The following is a 15,969-nucleotide window of genomic DNA, read 5'->3' on the forward strand; positions in this document are numbered from 1 at the left end:
GCTGGGCAGGTTGGTGAGCACCTGTAATCCAAGCTACTCGGGAATCTGAGGCAGGAGAATCATTTGAACCTGGGAGGCGGAGGTTGCAGTGAGCCAAGATCACACCACCTCACTCTAGCCTGGGTAACAGGCTCTGTCTCCAAAAAAAAAAAAGAAAAAGGGAAATATTTATTTATTTTTTACTAAGAAACACCATAAAATATTTTCGGAGTGTGTGTGTGTGTGTGTGTGTGTGTGTATGTGTGTGTAGTCAAAAACCACAGAATAATTGACACATGCCTTTTTGACAATCTTGTTTCTTAGGACCGAGTTCAAAACACACTGATGCAGTCCTGAGAGGCCTCTGACAGAGAGAAGCAGGGCCCCCTCTATAGAAGCCATTTCTTGGGAAAGGTCCAGATTTCTCCCAGCACTTCCTCCTCTATTCTCTCTGTTATTCATGCTACATCGGACGTCCCATGCTGCGACTTCCCCCTCTTCAAATGGATTTTCAACAAAGTCTCTCTTTGCTTAATCAAAACTTTTTTGGTTACTTTCTTGATCACTTTTTTTTAAAAATCCAAAAGTATTTTAGCAGCCAGGCACCCTGCCGTCTCTCAAAACTGTATTGAGGTGTGAGGAGGGCAGGAGCCGACCCCGTCTGCGTCTGCAGAGACCATCCTTCTGTGGGTATCAAAGCTGCCATGTCCCTCCCAAAAGACACAGCAACATTTTTTGCTACACTAGTTTACTGCATTTAATATCCATTTGTTATTGAAAAATAGATTTTTCTCATATCCTTGGACCTACCCCTCCCAGGAGAACACATTTCTGCATAACGATGTGGCTTATCTTTGACTGGACAGAAGCCACTGGGCATCTTTGTTTGGGGCGTTTCTTCTCTCCAACCTGCAAGCGTGAAATCCTGAGCTAAGGGCAGCGGGTCACTCCAGAGAGGACACAGCAGTGACGACGAGACTAAATCGGTGTTTGGGTTTTCGAGGCCATCCGTATCTTTGGCCCAAGTAGATTTACTAACCCACCACCGTCACTGAAAATCCTCAACAGCACATTTTTGCTGGGGACAGAGGGGGGGAAGGATGGTCTGAATAAGGAAATGGCATGTGTGCTCACTGTGCTTACGCTTGGTAGAACAAGAATGTCAAGAAAGGAAGGCCTGGCGGGTGAGAGCAGAACCCATTGTGCTGGAATCCTGTTGGCGGCAAACAGAGAGTTTCAGTCTGTGGTGAATTCACACTGTTACTAGGCATGGAAAACAATGAGAGTTTTATGAGACTTGTTTACACATCTAGAAAATACATCTAGCTCCTTGAAGCAGAGTGTGGTGGCAAACGTCTGACATTCAGTTACTATGCACAAAAGAGTTCCCTTCCCACAGGGCCGGCAGGTTCGGGAAGTCCTCCCGTATTCGAGGTACCAGGAGCCATAAATCCATATTTAATTAGCTTTGAACGAAATGCAGGAGATGATAGGCTCTTTGTGCTAAAAATGAAACCAAAACCGACCGGGTTGATTTATGTCTAATTCAGAGTTGTAATTTAATTGAAACGACATCCTGAATTTTAAAAATCTCTCTGGCAAAGCCCTTCCCACGTGAAATTCAAATTCAGAGTCTTAGGGCTTAGGAATCTCCATGTTCTGATTCTCTGCCACATTGCTGAAGATGTTTACTCAACCCTCTTCAACAGCTTACTTCCTTAACTGGCTTGCTTCTCATTAAATCACTGCATTTCTTAGTGACTCAAAGTTATGAAACTCAAGTTTGAATACAAACACATCGGGATTTCTTAATGGATAACTTATTTGACAGTCCTTAGCTCTCCTCTTCACCAGGCTCATGTCTATGGGAGGAGGCTGACGCTGAGTTTAAATGTAGGCTGCTGAGGCAAACGTAGAAATGAAAAGGTCAAGAAAACAGTGAATTTAGAAACTTGTGCCAGATGGTAAAATAGAGATCTCAATAGAATGTGAAATCTTAATAGTACACCTGGAAAATACAGATTCACCATCAAAACCTTAGCTGTTATGCAAGTTTTACAAAGAAAAACAGAGGAATTCCTATAAATTAAAGCTTCTATCTTCTTTCACTCTAGTAAGAGCAAAAAAAGAATGCAGAAGTTATAAAATAGTACTATTTCAAAAGCAGGTTAATTAATTATTTTTAAATAACTTGAAATATATGTGTGCACTCATACATGATCAACTTCCTTCGGGCAGGATGCCCAAATGCTTTGTTCTTGCTAAGGCGTTCGCTACACACAACACCGTGTGGCCACCCTGGGCGTGGGCATCCCTGCAAACCACAGCACAAGGTTCTCTGGGCCCCTTCGCAGTCACCCTCAAAGCAGCCACTCTTGGTATTCTTTGCATCGACTTTTTTTTGCACGGCACGGTGTCTTGAGGGTCCCCAGGCCACCGTGTGCATGAAGTATGCTCATCCCTCTGCGGATGACACCCCGGCTTGTGGTGAAACCCTGGCTGGTGGATATGCTGGCATCCCCTGGGATTCCGGTCCATCAAGGTGGCCACTGGCCACCAGGGCTTGTAAGAAATCCTGCTGGGGCTTCTCACCTCCTCACCTCCTACTCACCCCACCAGGCGTGGGACGCAGCTTGCGTCTCCTCCTTTGGGGCAGGCTCCTTACCTTCTAGACTGTGGCTCATTTAGGTTCTACTGGGTCCTCAGCGTTCCCACAGGCTGTAGGAGCCTATGGTATTAGAGATGATCTGACTATTCCTCACTGTTAGGCTGTGTATGTCTCTATGATGTTTTATGTCCTAACCAGAAGGAAAAATCTCCAAATACCTGAATATGTACATTTTATATGTCTCCTTTGGAAAAAAAAAAAAAAGCAATGGCCAGGTGAGGTGACTTATGCCTGTAATTCCAGCACTTTGGGAGGCCGAGGCGGGTGGATCAGTTGAGGTCTGGAGTTCAAGACCAGCCTGGCCAACATGGCAAAATCCCATCTCTAAAATAAAAAAAAAAAAAAATAAATAATAAATAAATAATAAATAAATAAATAAATAAATAAGCCAGGTGTGGTGGCAAGTGCCTGTAGTCCCACATACTTAAGAGGCTGAGGTAAGAGGATCGCTTGAGCTCGGGAGGCGGAGGTTGCAGTGAGCTGAGATCAGGCTGCTGCACTCCAGCCTGGGTGACAGAGCGAGACTCCATCTCAAGAAAAAAAAAGAAAAGCAGAGAATTTATTTATTTCCCTCCAAGCTATTGAAGGTGCCCAGACCTGCAGGTGGGCCCTGGGGGTGAGGGTCCCCCACAGTCCGCCCCTCCCCAGCTTCTTCCCAGCAACCCTCTTTCTTCACTGAGCCCTGTCCCCTGTCCCCAGCACACACTTCACTGAGGGCTGTCCCCTGTCCCCGGCACATGGGTTCCCTGCCTTGCTGTGTGTTACCTTCTGAAGGTAAATATTTTGTACCACCCTGGAGTAGGTTGACTCTTGTTTTGTAGAATCAGGAAGATTTAGCGATAACTGGAGACTGTCTGATATAAATAAAATTTTACTGTATACGTGAGAAATAGAAGTCCCAGTATTTTTAACCTATATAGACTGTATAGTATAACTATTTTAATTTAGACTGAAGTGTTTTTAGCACTCTCTGGCAACTTAGAAATATTCATTTAGTCCTTTCTTTATCAAGTAAGAAAACGAACTGCTGCTATAACAACAGTCTTTATTAACCAACCACTGAATAGACCAAATAAAAACCAGAAAACATCACCCACCTTTTCTGCTTTTTACAAATTCTGTTTAGGAAGCATGAGTTACCTCTATTATTAAATACAATGAGCATTGACAACAAAGCAATTATAATTTTAAGTCAAAATTTTAGGAGAAGCAAAGTTTGGGTTCCTGAGCTATTTAGTTTTCAACACTTGGGTAGTAGCCATTTAGGTAAGTATTCTGAAGGTACTGTTTGAGGTGTGTACATGAGTGTGAGTGTGCACACCACACCTGAAATACAGAGAGACGCCTCTTCCACAAACTTCAGTTTGTAAAACTGAAAGTTCTTCTCATCTAATCTGAGAACCAACTTGTAAGAAAAAAATAATTTTTATTTAGTGCCGGTGGCCAATTAGAATATTCTTAACACTAAAACTCAATTTTACAAAACTACTATTTTAAATTCTTCCTCTTGGACTAATTGTTTTATGTTTAATTTCTGATCCAAGAGAATTTTTCAGCTTCATTTAGCATTTTTATTTCCTCCACCCCCAGCTGTAGAGAAAAAAAAAATTGGAATTGTAAGCAGTTGAGGCAGGAATCCAAGCAGTCTTTTCCTGTGACTCCAGCCCTTTCTGGAGGGTTCTGCCCTTTCCCCTTCAGGCATCTGTTCTGTCTTCTGTGAACCTGCCGCCCACACGGGAATGCTGTTCCTCTTACTCTGGGCTCTGGAGGCTTTCACGTCCATCCGCTGTGTCCATCCTGGGCACATTTGCCTTAAACATCACTTAAAGGGTTGCCAAACAAGTCAGTAATCAAGACAAATAATACTTTAATGCAATTTTAGAGTCAAAACTAATGCAAAAACATCCACCGTGAATAAGATATTAAAATTTTAACTCAAGATGAGGTTATTGCCCCTATTCTATTTACACTTCCAAAGCCACTAACTCTGATAAATGCCAATATCTAAAAACACATCATTCTGTATTCCATTTCTATATTATGTGTAAACTTCAATCTTATGTGCTTAAGTTATTCCTTTTATTTCTAGTATTTTATTCGTGTGTTTGGGGTATGATGGTGGGAGGGTCCTTTTTACACTTTTTATCTTTTGCTACTAGCTGTATGACATTCAGAAAGTTACATAGTCTTTCTTTTTCTCGATTTCTTCCTCCATAAAATGAGAATGAGTATCTACCACACAACGCTGTTGGAAGGCTCGGTGAATTGACACCTGTTAAGAACTGAGAGTGACACCTTGCAAAAGTGACTATTGTATGTGTTGACTTTTATTATTGCTGTTTTTGTTGTTGTTGCTGCTGCTGTTGTCTTTCCTGCTCTATTACAAGTCAGATTCCTTTGTGTATCACCCGTGGTGTCTGCGGTGAGGACCAAAAGACTCTCCCACATGGTTGCCATATTTCTCAGCATTCATTCCCCTTCCACGCTTGGAATCGTTTAGCTTTCCATTCCTGCAGCAGCTGTACTGGAAGCTGTGTGTTGTCTGCTTTGATGAACACAGCCTCGGATGCTATGGGCGCCAAGGCAGAAGGAAGCAGCTCCCGCCAGCAGGAGGGCCCCGCTCCACTCTCAAGCCTCCAAACCGCAACACCTTTAAGGAATCCACTCAGCTGTGTAAATTGAAGGATTCCAGAAAGTGGCCTCCAGGGTGACGCTGACCTAAAATTCTACCACTTATCTCAGGCTAAGCATTACATTTTGTATTCAACCCTCTTTTCAAATGCCAAAACCTTTACTATTTTCACCTTGGCATAAAATAATTTAACAGGTACCTTGCAGATGGGGGAGTAGTTGGGATGAGATACCCAGGAGTTCAAGAGAGTAATTACCCAGCTCTTCAAGGAATATTTATTACACATCCGGTAAGCGTTCAGCTTGTACAGGGATCTGAAGATGCAAGGAAATGAGCAATGCGGTTCTTTCCCTCAAAAGTTAATGGGTAAAAAGATACATGGGAGAAATGACAAAGTGTACTTGGGCTGAATTGGGCACTTCACTTCTCTGTGCTGTGGTTTCTGTACTCCGAGGACTTAGTTTAGAGAAATGCATAAAGACATTCATTCATTCCACTTACTGGCACATAGCAAGTCCTCGGAAAGCGTAAGCTATTGTTCTTATCAGTCATAGTAGTAGAAAGGTCTTAAAAGATCAGTGAGCTGGGAAGCTCTCACAGAAAAAAGGATGGGTGAGTGGGCATTGAGGAATGAGTGGGAGTTTGCCAGGCAAACAGGAGATGGGAGAGAAGAGGATTCAGGCATGCAAAGCAGCAATAGCAGAAGCAGAGACATGGGTAGAATAGGGCTGACAGGAGCCGCAGAGAGAGTGAGCCCAGGTTCACAGTAGGGTTTACCCCACACGGACCCTCTGGTGACCGCAGGGCCCCAGGACAGGCACTGCAGGGCGGCTGGTGAGCAGCTTAGTTCATGGGGTTTTGGAAGCATCGCACATACACCTACACAGCCTTCTTTTCTTTCTCCTTTTCTTTTTCCCCCCACCCAGGGGCACATTTCTCTGTTTATATTTTCTCTCATTCTAAAACCATGTTGACAGATATGATTATTTACGAGTTCATTAATAAACATTTGCAGCAATTGATATGGAAAACAAAGTATGTGATCCACGATGAATCAGAAAAAACATCCGCACAATATATGTAACAGTGATTATATAAATATAATGGAAATCTTTACTTTTATAAATGAACGTGAAAATATTACAAAATAACAATTCTACATATATATTTCATAGGAAGAGAGTGCAAATGCCCAGTACCTACAGGAAAATAAAGTAACTCTTTGTAATTTATTTTCTCTCCTCTTCTGATGTTTCTCCTCACCTCTTTTTTCTTGTAGGAGCTAGAGGATAATTCAGAATAAAGTCCCTGCTCTTCCCTGCTATGCTAGACTACAAGTATTTCAAAGGTTGAGGCTATGATTTCTCACAGTAACACCCACTGCATCTAGGGCAATGTCTCAATGGTGCAAACACTGAAACCTTTCACTTGGGTAACACATTTTTATTGCTCACTTATCCGAGTCAGCTGCTGTTCTAGTTCTTTGAGATACATTATTAAACAAAGGAGTCAAAAATGCCTGTCTTCCCGTAGCATAGATTTCATCAGGTAGAATGAGGAAGTGGTGGTAATGGACGCAGAAGATATATGAGTAAGCCACACAGAATAGAGCAGGAGAGAAATTCTATTTATGTCCAACAGCAACTATTTTGTAAAATAATATTTCAAAGGCTTGGCGTAGGAGGGAGGTAGAGGGTTTAATCAGAAACGCTGTGACCGGATCTGAAGGTTAAAGCCAACATGTATTGATGATGTGAATTTGCTCACCTTGAAAAACATTTCTTAAAATCAAATGATTCTAAAATTCTAAATTTGGAGGAGGCCAGGAGGGTTCAATGAGCATCATAATTTATACTTCTGGGAAAGAGGATGTAGAAGTGAGAGAAGATACAGACCCGGAGAAGAGCGTTTCACTCCCAGTCTCAGAGGCGGCCTTGTAGCTTCATGTTTCTCATTCATTTGGAGGCATGGCCTTTATAAATCCCACTCATCCAGGGTGACTTCCGCCCCCATGGAAGTGGGAAAACATGGACAAACTACTGTTCTATCAGTTCTATCAGAAGCCCTCACAAAACACCCAACACTTTTTTTTTTTTTACTCAAAGACATGTTAAATGTTTAATTAATTAATTCACTAATGAAGCCCATAAGCTGTGCCAGGCATTGCTGGAACTGATGGGGGTTCATCCTTGAGTAACACGACAGCAACCAGTCTCCATCGAGCTGATATTCCAAAACGAACTTTTCTTTAGTCAAGGTTACCGCTGAGCAAACTCAACATCTGATGATTCCTTTCCCCATGGCCCACCTTCTGCCAGCTGGTTATACTGAGAATCAACAGGTGTTGGATTTTTCCTACTCTGTCCCCTGCCTCTCACCCATTCTCCATGATTGACGTCCTGATCTTGTCTTGGGAGGCTGACCCTAAAGGATTGTACTAACCAGCTCCCTGGCTGGCTGCCTTCCCGTGGGGTTGGCCAATGAAAGTCGCTGGCCGGACACAGGATGACGGAGAAGAGGGAGGATGTGGTATTTTCTCTTTGGTCTTGGAGCATTAGCGCACGGGCAGCCCCTGTGTCCATCCAGGGTGTTAGTGGCCACCACTGGTTGGCTGCTTCTCTGTGGCTCCGTGTCCCACTGAGTGCGGGCAGCTCCATTTCCTTCCTTGCTCTCTCCAGCCTTCCTACTATTGCTGGGCTCAAGCAGCCCCAGCACCCCTGCTGAGACCCTTAGCTCTCCCCCAAAATCTGTAAATAGCCTTTACATCAGTGTCTCTCTCTGAAAGGTAAGAGTGCAGTTCTGCGGCCTGCCAGGCCTCCCCCTGATAATCCAGCTTTGCACCAAGAATGTGAATCTTGGTGAGGAACAAGGGGATGAATGCGTGCTTTAAGCGTTAAAATCTCAGGCAAGGCCATGCTGATGTACAGCTCATGTGGACAAGTGAACACAGAAACAAGAGTGTGTATGCGGAATCCATCACAGAGCGTCCGCAGCCTGTGGTGACAAGTTCCCCCACAGGAGAGCCAGCTGGGGATCACATGAGTGTGTCTCTGTGGAAGGCACTGTGTCTTTTTCACACATCCAAGAAGGCTCTCCTGAGAAATGGGCTTTTAGGAATTACTTGAGTCAATAAAGTGTTGGACCCAAAGACCTAGTATCCTCCCGAAAGTGTGAAGGTCCAGAGATAAGAAAGAGTGATGATATCTAGTCAAAGCTAAAGCTGAGCCAGTTTCCCAGAGTGAAGAGGAATGAGAACCTATAGAACTAAGACCCTGGAGGGAAGGTGAAGATTTATGTCATTGTGGGGACGGATGTGAGCTGTTGAGTACTTGGGCTTTATGGAAAGTATAATGAAACACCACCAAAAGACCAGCTGAGGGGACATCACACTCACATTTGTGGGTGTTGTGGATGAGGCTATTGTCTGACTGAGAGGGGCTGGAGGGGGAGTTGAGGAATTAGCGCAGTCCCCAGGCCATGGGGGCAAGATCTTGAACGAGTCCATCACAGGTCTCCATGTGAAGAACTAGATTTGAGAGACAAGTAAAACAGGATTGAGTGCAGCACCCAAAGGTGCTTGTAGAACAAGAGATAAAGTCACCCTGAGCAGAACCTGGAGAGTCGGGTTGGGGAGGTTCTTGATCACTTTAACAGGGCCCTTAGGATCAAGCCATATCCCAGAAGGCAGGAGATGACCACTGCCTCCAGCCTGCTGGGGCTCAGCTCTGCGCTGAGGCTTGTGGGTGAATCGTTAGAAAGAATGGGCCACAGAGACAGGCACGTGTGCTTGCCTGTATGTATCCTTTGTGTTTGATGTTCTTTGAAGTCTTCCAGAACTTTCTATAATTGACCAAGTCTTATGATTGAAAGAGTGAGGCTTAGAGGCGACTCAGACCCAAGATCAAGGGCAGCTCTGCCCTCATTGGCAATGTGACTCTGGGAAAGTGACATGACCTTCATTTACTAGTCTATGAGGTGGGGATAATAACAGTAAGAGCACAGCACTGTGGTAAAAATGGATGGCTTCAGGTGAACCTGCTGACTCACAGTAGGTTCCCTGCGACTTCAGTTCTGCCTTGGAAGACATAATCCAAACTGTCTCATGCTTTATGGGTATGTTTTCTCTCCCTGTCTGCTTCAACCCCTTGGATTTGCCCCTGAACCTCCTCCACCCCCAAAAAACTGTAAATACCTTGAGTTTGGGGGGATACCTTATGAATAAATATTCCTGCGTGAACTGTCCATCGCCACAGGCTCTTAGAAAAGGCTTGTTGGATTGCATCGGATTGCTATCCACATCCAGCAGCCTGACCCTCAGCAAAGCTCAGGGATTCAAGATGATGGGCAAAGCAAGCAGTTTGAGTCCTACTGGGAAGGTGGAGTGGGCTGGGAATGCTGGAACCTCACTCGGCATGTTCCAAAGCAGAAGCTCTTGGTCTTGACTGAGTCTTAGAATTAGCTGGGGTGGGGTGGGGGAGGTTTAAGCATCTCTGATGCCTTGGCCACACTCCAGATCCATCACTTCAGACTCTCTGGGGGCAGGACCCAGGCATCAGTATTTCACAGCTCCCTGGGTGCTTTCTATGTGGAATCAGGGTTAAGAACCTCTGTTCTAGTCCACAGTATCACCAGCAGACATGGGGAATTCTGATAAGATCTGCCTCTGATAAGAACTGCCTCTGATAAGATCTACAAGGTCATTGCCTTTCTACAGGTCATTGATGATGGGCAGTCCTGATCATTTTCAAGATCTCAGTCATGAATATTGTGGATTGAAAAAGAAACATGTAGAAGACAGGAACAAAATACTTTCATTATTTCTTATTCTTTGGCATACATTTAATTAGAAAACAAACCATCTAAATACTCTCACTTCAAGTTTAAATTTTTGTGAACTCTGGAAAAAGAGTTTATTTATTAATTCATTTATACACTCACTCACTTGTTCAGCTACGATCTTCAGCAAATTGTTTGTGGATTTTCCACTAGAACATAAGACAAGAGGGCATTGCCTGGTGTTCATTCACCATGTCTCCTTCACCTGTAACAATGCCGGGGACACCTTGAGAGCTTGTATTATTCTAGTCAGACTGCCATAACAAATACTGCACACCGGGCAGCTGAAACCCAGAAATCTATTTTCTCACAGCTCTGGAGGCTGGAAGTCAAAATCAAGGTGTGGGCAGGGTCGGTTTCTCCCAAGGCCTCTCTCATGACTTGTAGATGTGATCTTTCATTGTGTCCTCACGGGGTCATTCCTCTGTGTGTCTCTGCGTATCCAAATGTCCTCTTCTTCTAAGGACACCAGTCACATTGGATTAGGGTTCATCCTAAAATAACCATTTTAACTTAGCCACCTTTTAAAATGTCCTGTCTGAAAGTTCAGTCACATTCTGAGGTTGTGGGGGTCAGGGCTTCAGCATATGAATTTATGGGGGAGGGCAAAATTTTGTTTATAACACTGCTCGATGCATAAAAAATAAAATGAATAGATGAAAATATTTGTAACAATGGAATTGGAGAAAAATGTGAAAATTCATTTGGAGTGCTTGTTAGATCCCCAAAAGAGTAGGTTTAGGGTAGAAATGCTGGAAATTCAGTGGTGGTCTGGGGTGAGCTGCCTTGATACTTGATCTGTCTTCCTTGGAAGGCATGCATCAGCCCATTCCTTAGAATTTGACAGGAGACAACATCAAGGAAAACTTTCTCGTCTCACAAAGATGGGAAAGAGGAAAAGTGATCTGCCATCTCCCTGTGTGTAGAGGAGGGCAGTGATGCACGGAATAGGAGAGCCAGCAGATGCGGCCACTTGCCCTGCAGTTTGCATGGGCAGGTAGCGTGGGCGGTGATGCTGCTGTGACGGAGGCCGAAGTGCCACCAGTGGTCCTGAGATGTGCGGAGAACGTTTCACTCTTGGGAGCTGCTTCTTAGTCGCCACAAAACATCCATCTGAAAGGAATCTGCCCATGTCTTGCCCATGTGCTTCTGCAACCTGTTGTAACCTGCCACCGTTTTTGCATAAAGTTTGCAATTGGACCATTGCACCAAAGAAACCTGAAAAGCCTGCCGTGAATCATCAGGCACGGGAAGAAAGAGTGATGTCACGGAAATCTCATTAAAGTGTCCCCGTGCACATTGGAGATTCTTCGTTCTGTGCCACAGTCAGGAGAGGGGAGAAAACCTTTCCTAGGTGATGCTCCCTTGGAGGCTAAGTCTGAGTGTTTTAGGTATTTCCTTTTACAGAAATCATGCACTATGACAAATGAAAGTGTGTAAGATTGCATTGTTACTTTCCTGTGCGTGGCTGGACACACATCGGTGTCAGTCCTTGCCTGGGAGACAGTGGCATTCTGTACTTTATTGGAGTGCATTCTTGGGAAGCATTTGTTTGAGATCCTCTAGGATCATCTAAGAGGCTCCCATGGCAAAGTGGCTGAAGATAAAAGTCAAGGTGAATCTAGCAGCTCAAAGTTTTCATGGGTCTTTTACGATGGGTGTTAGGTCATCATCCTTGCCTATAAGACTGGAAATTAGGAGGCAGACTGACGTTTAAGCAAATAATTAGTAGTGTAAGTAAAGTTAAAATGAAGAATAAGTCAGCTGGGCATGGTGGCTCACACCTATACTCCCAGCACTTTGGGAGGCCAAGGCAAGAGGATCACTGGAGCACAGGAGTTCCAGACCAGCCCAGGCATCACAATGAGACCTAGGTTAAGACCTCATCTCTATTATATTTGAAAAAATTAGGCAGGTGTGGTGGTGCCTGCCTGTGGTCCCAGCTACTCAGGAGGCTGAGGTGGAGGACCGCTTGAACTGGGAAGATCGAGGAGCAGTGAGCCATGATCATGTCACTGTGCTCCAGCCTGGGTGACAGAGCAAGACCCGCTCTCTAAAAAAAGTCAATTTGAATGTTCTGTGTGTGTATGTCTACATGCCCTGTGGTATGTGTACACATGTGTCTGTGGATGCCTGTATGGTACATGTACTGTGCCTATGTTTGCATATGTGTACATGCATGTACACATGTCTTTATGTGTATGTAGGTTTGTGTGCAAGAATGTACATGTCTATATGTGTGTTAACACGTGCATGTATGTGTGCACATGCCTGTATGCATGTACACATGTACAGTGTGTGCATGTATGTACACACCTATATGAGCATGTGTGTACGTGCTTGCATGTGTATTCACATATGTGTACACATGTGCATGTCTGTGTGTGAACATGTGTGTGCATGTGTGTACCTGTGTACATTTCTGTGTACACATACATGTGTGTATAGGCATGTATGCCCGTGTGTGCCTGCCTGTACGTGTACGTCTGCATGTGTCCACATACGTGTGTATACGCATGTATACATGTGCGTGTGGTTTGGAACAGGGAGCTGCAGCACGACAGGCACGGCATTGTTCAGAGAAGAAAAGTGAGAGAAAGCTCCTGAAGGAAGGCACCTTCCTGAGTGAGAGAAACCTCCTCAGGAAGGCACCAGGAAGCGCGGCCTCTGCCTATCGGGATCTCACCACAGGGCTCTCCTCCCGACCCACACGGCTGTGAGTAGAAGGCAGACGTTGTCCCCACCAAGCCCCTGCCTCCAGTTCTTGCCCAGCTGCCTGCCCTTTTCTCTGCAGGCTCCTGTCCGATGTACAGAGCCTCTTCAAGTGTAGTCCCTGTGACTTCCACGATGGGGTTGAGAGTGCAGACTGAGTTTTATGGAAATATCTCACGTGGTTCCACTTTCTCTGTTGGGGCCACTGAGCAATGCATTCCTTCTGGCCCCTGTGGCCTTATTTTTCTGTTTTTTTTCTTCACACCCTATTGCTGAAGGTTCTGTGGTTTCATGTACTTTATCCTGACAGTGTGTTGCCCACTCATAGCAGCTCGTTATTTCATTTGGCCCTGATGAGGTGGAGCTGGGGTTCCCGTTCTGGCTGCAGCCCCGGGCTGTTTGAAATTCACCCCGCCCTGGCTCTGGTTTCCTCTCCCTCTGGTTTCTAGTAAGGGGAGCGCCAGTCCAGTTTGAGCTCCACTGTCACCTCCACTGTCACTGCTGTCACCTTCTGATGGAAGCCTGCTGGTTGTAAAGTCACCTCCCTCTATGCTCCATGGGAACGCTTGACGACTCCAGGATATCCTATAATTAACTGCAGGAATTGACGGCGGACAGAGAAACTCCACCGCATGTTTATTTTTATAAACAGGCAGCCGCACAGAGGTTGCTGAGCACAAGTTTATGCTGAAACACTCGCCTAGGCAGCCCTCTTCATGGCCTGTAGGATGACAGTGAGGGCACCGTTGTGTTCGGGAATTGCCACCGGAAATGACTTTATGCAAATAATCCCAGGGGAGATGCTGTAGGCTCTGAGAAAGCCATAATTACAGCTTCCACCCGGGCATTTTCAGTGATCGAGTCTCTGGAATGTAATCTTTCCAGGCCTTCTGGAACTCGGAGTGATAAACAATCATTTGGGATAATTGCCCGAGAGCAGCCTCCACTCTCCCAGAGGCCGTGGGGCAGAGATTCCAAGCCTCTGAGAAGGGGGTCCTTTGGCCACCTCCCTCCGTGGTCCTGGCCGACATGTCTGCATCTCTGAAATGGAGCTTTCCTCTCTCCTGGGCTGTTCGGAAACCGCCTTCTGGGATAGACATCTCCAAGGAACAGCCGTGTCTACTTTGTTTCTTCCCTGCCTCTCACACCCGGTTCAATGTGATACCACAAATATGGCGAGCTGTTTGAAATAATTTACAGAACCCAACACTGAAGACAAGCTCCAACCTTCCAGGGTGTATTTTGAGTATTTTAGCACAAGTGTCAGGATTTTATGCGTTACAGTATGCTCATGATATTCCCTGCGGTTTATTTTGGGCGAGATAAAATCTGTAGCAATTAGTTTCTCACAAGTCTATTTTATGCAGAAGAATCTGTTATTTCCTAGGCGTGTGATTTCTTTGGTTTTACCTTTACCATGAGTGTCTTCCTTCCCAGATCCCTGCTCCCCCTTGGGGGTTGGCAGTTGTCCTTCGCTTCTGCCTTCTGGGCTGTGCTCCGTCCCTTAAATGCTGTTTGGGAAGACGTCAAGTGCAAATGAGGAAGCTGCTGTAGGTTAGTGAGCCATACCCAGGACCGAAATAGAAAAGGCTGGTACCAACAGGAAATGAGAGAGTGTGCGTGCAAAGATGAGGCTATGGTTGGGATTTTGTATTTTAATCTTGTCTGAAACGTGTGTATTTCTGTCACGGGAACCAGCAAAGGACGTAGAAACAGGTAGTGTAAGACCCCTTAAGATAAAGGGAAGGAGTCCATTATTTGCATAGAGCAGGTGTCTATGGATGATCCACTTTCTCTCTTTGCGTTTCTTCGAATTCTTCATTTTTACTCCATTCAACCACTTGTAAACCCTTGGTCAAACTGTTAATTGAGACGTAAACTCCATTGTAGGTATCCCTGCGATCGAAGGAAATAAAAATTCTGTCTCTCTGGAATTAGGAAGAGCAGCAGAATGTTGAAAGGGTTTAAGATGGACTAAGGTGTGTGAAAATGCCTCTTTTCAAAAAACCAGAAAAGAGAGCCTGCACTAATTACATGACTGTGCTTTCTTTTTAAAAAAGTTTCCAATTTTACTTAGTTAAATGGGAGAGAAACCACAGCGGATGAGGCACTCGGGGCCTTTTTCTTTTTTTCAGCAGTGGAGCGCAGAAATTATGGATCACAGGTGTCTCTGTAATCAGGCTGCGCGGAGACATTTCTCGGTATTTCTTATGTTTCAACCCTACCCCACCTGCGAGGAGGAGGCTCCAGCTAGCCAGGACGGCAGGAGGCCATTGCTGCTGCCACTCCAGAACCTCATAAGGGTCTATTGTCTGCCCACAGTGTGTTTGTCCAGGTGGGCACCTTGCGTCGTGGGGCACTCTGTTTTTTTTCTCTCTCTTTCTTTATATCTATGCATACACAAACACACAAACACACACAAACACACACATGGTCACTGCAGTTTACAAAGAAAAGTAAAGAAGAAAAGAAAAAAGGCAAACCAATTCCCCTCTGTCTGGGACCCAGATCGGAGCCAGCCTGCCGTGACCAGTCTGGAAGAAGGTGGCAGAGAGGTGGGGCAGCTTCCCGAGGCCCGGGAGGTGCGTCTCCATGGCAACTGCGGGGCTTTCCTAGGTGACGTCACACATCACACAGGATTCCTGAGATCCACCTGGAGATTGGCGGGTGAAGGATCACTGCCTTTTATCTTGTTCCAACTCTTTATTTGCGCTATAGACAGGCACTGTTTCTTACTTTAGCTCCGAGAGCAGTTTCTTCGTGACACCTAAACTGCTGGGCTGACCCCATGTATCTTAGATTCTTTACAAGGGGGAAAAATATATTTTTTAAACAAATGTGTTACCAGGGTGAAGTCTGAGGAGCTGGAAGGGAGGGAGACAGGGGCTTTGCTGTCCTGAAGTGATGCCTTTGCTGTGGCCTGACAGCTCAGCCTGGAGCTAGGTCCCAGGGAAGGGGCTAAGGAGGTGTCTGTTGCTTTTCCAGCTCTCCTACTAACCGATCAGCTCTTCTCCCAGGTGGACCTCCTGATCCTCCGGACCCTCCTGGGTCCTATCCCAGCAGCTGCAATTTGCAGAAGAGGAGATTGGTCAGGAGGGAGATGCCGTGGCCTCACTGGCAGCTGCAGGCTCTTTACCTGTTT

The sequence above is a fragment of the Symphalangus syndactylus genome, chromosome 10, assembly GCF_028878055.3.
Source record: "Symphalangus syndactylus isolate Jambi chromosome 10, NHGRI_mSymSyn1-v2.1_pri, whole genome shotgun sequence".
Lineage (NCBI taxonomy): Eukaryota > Metazoa > Chordata > Mammalia > Primates > Hylobatidae > Symphalangus > Symphalangus syndactylus.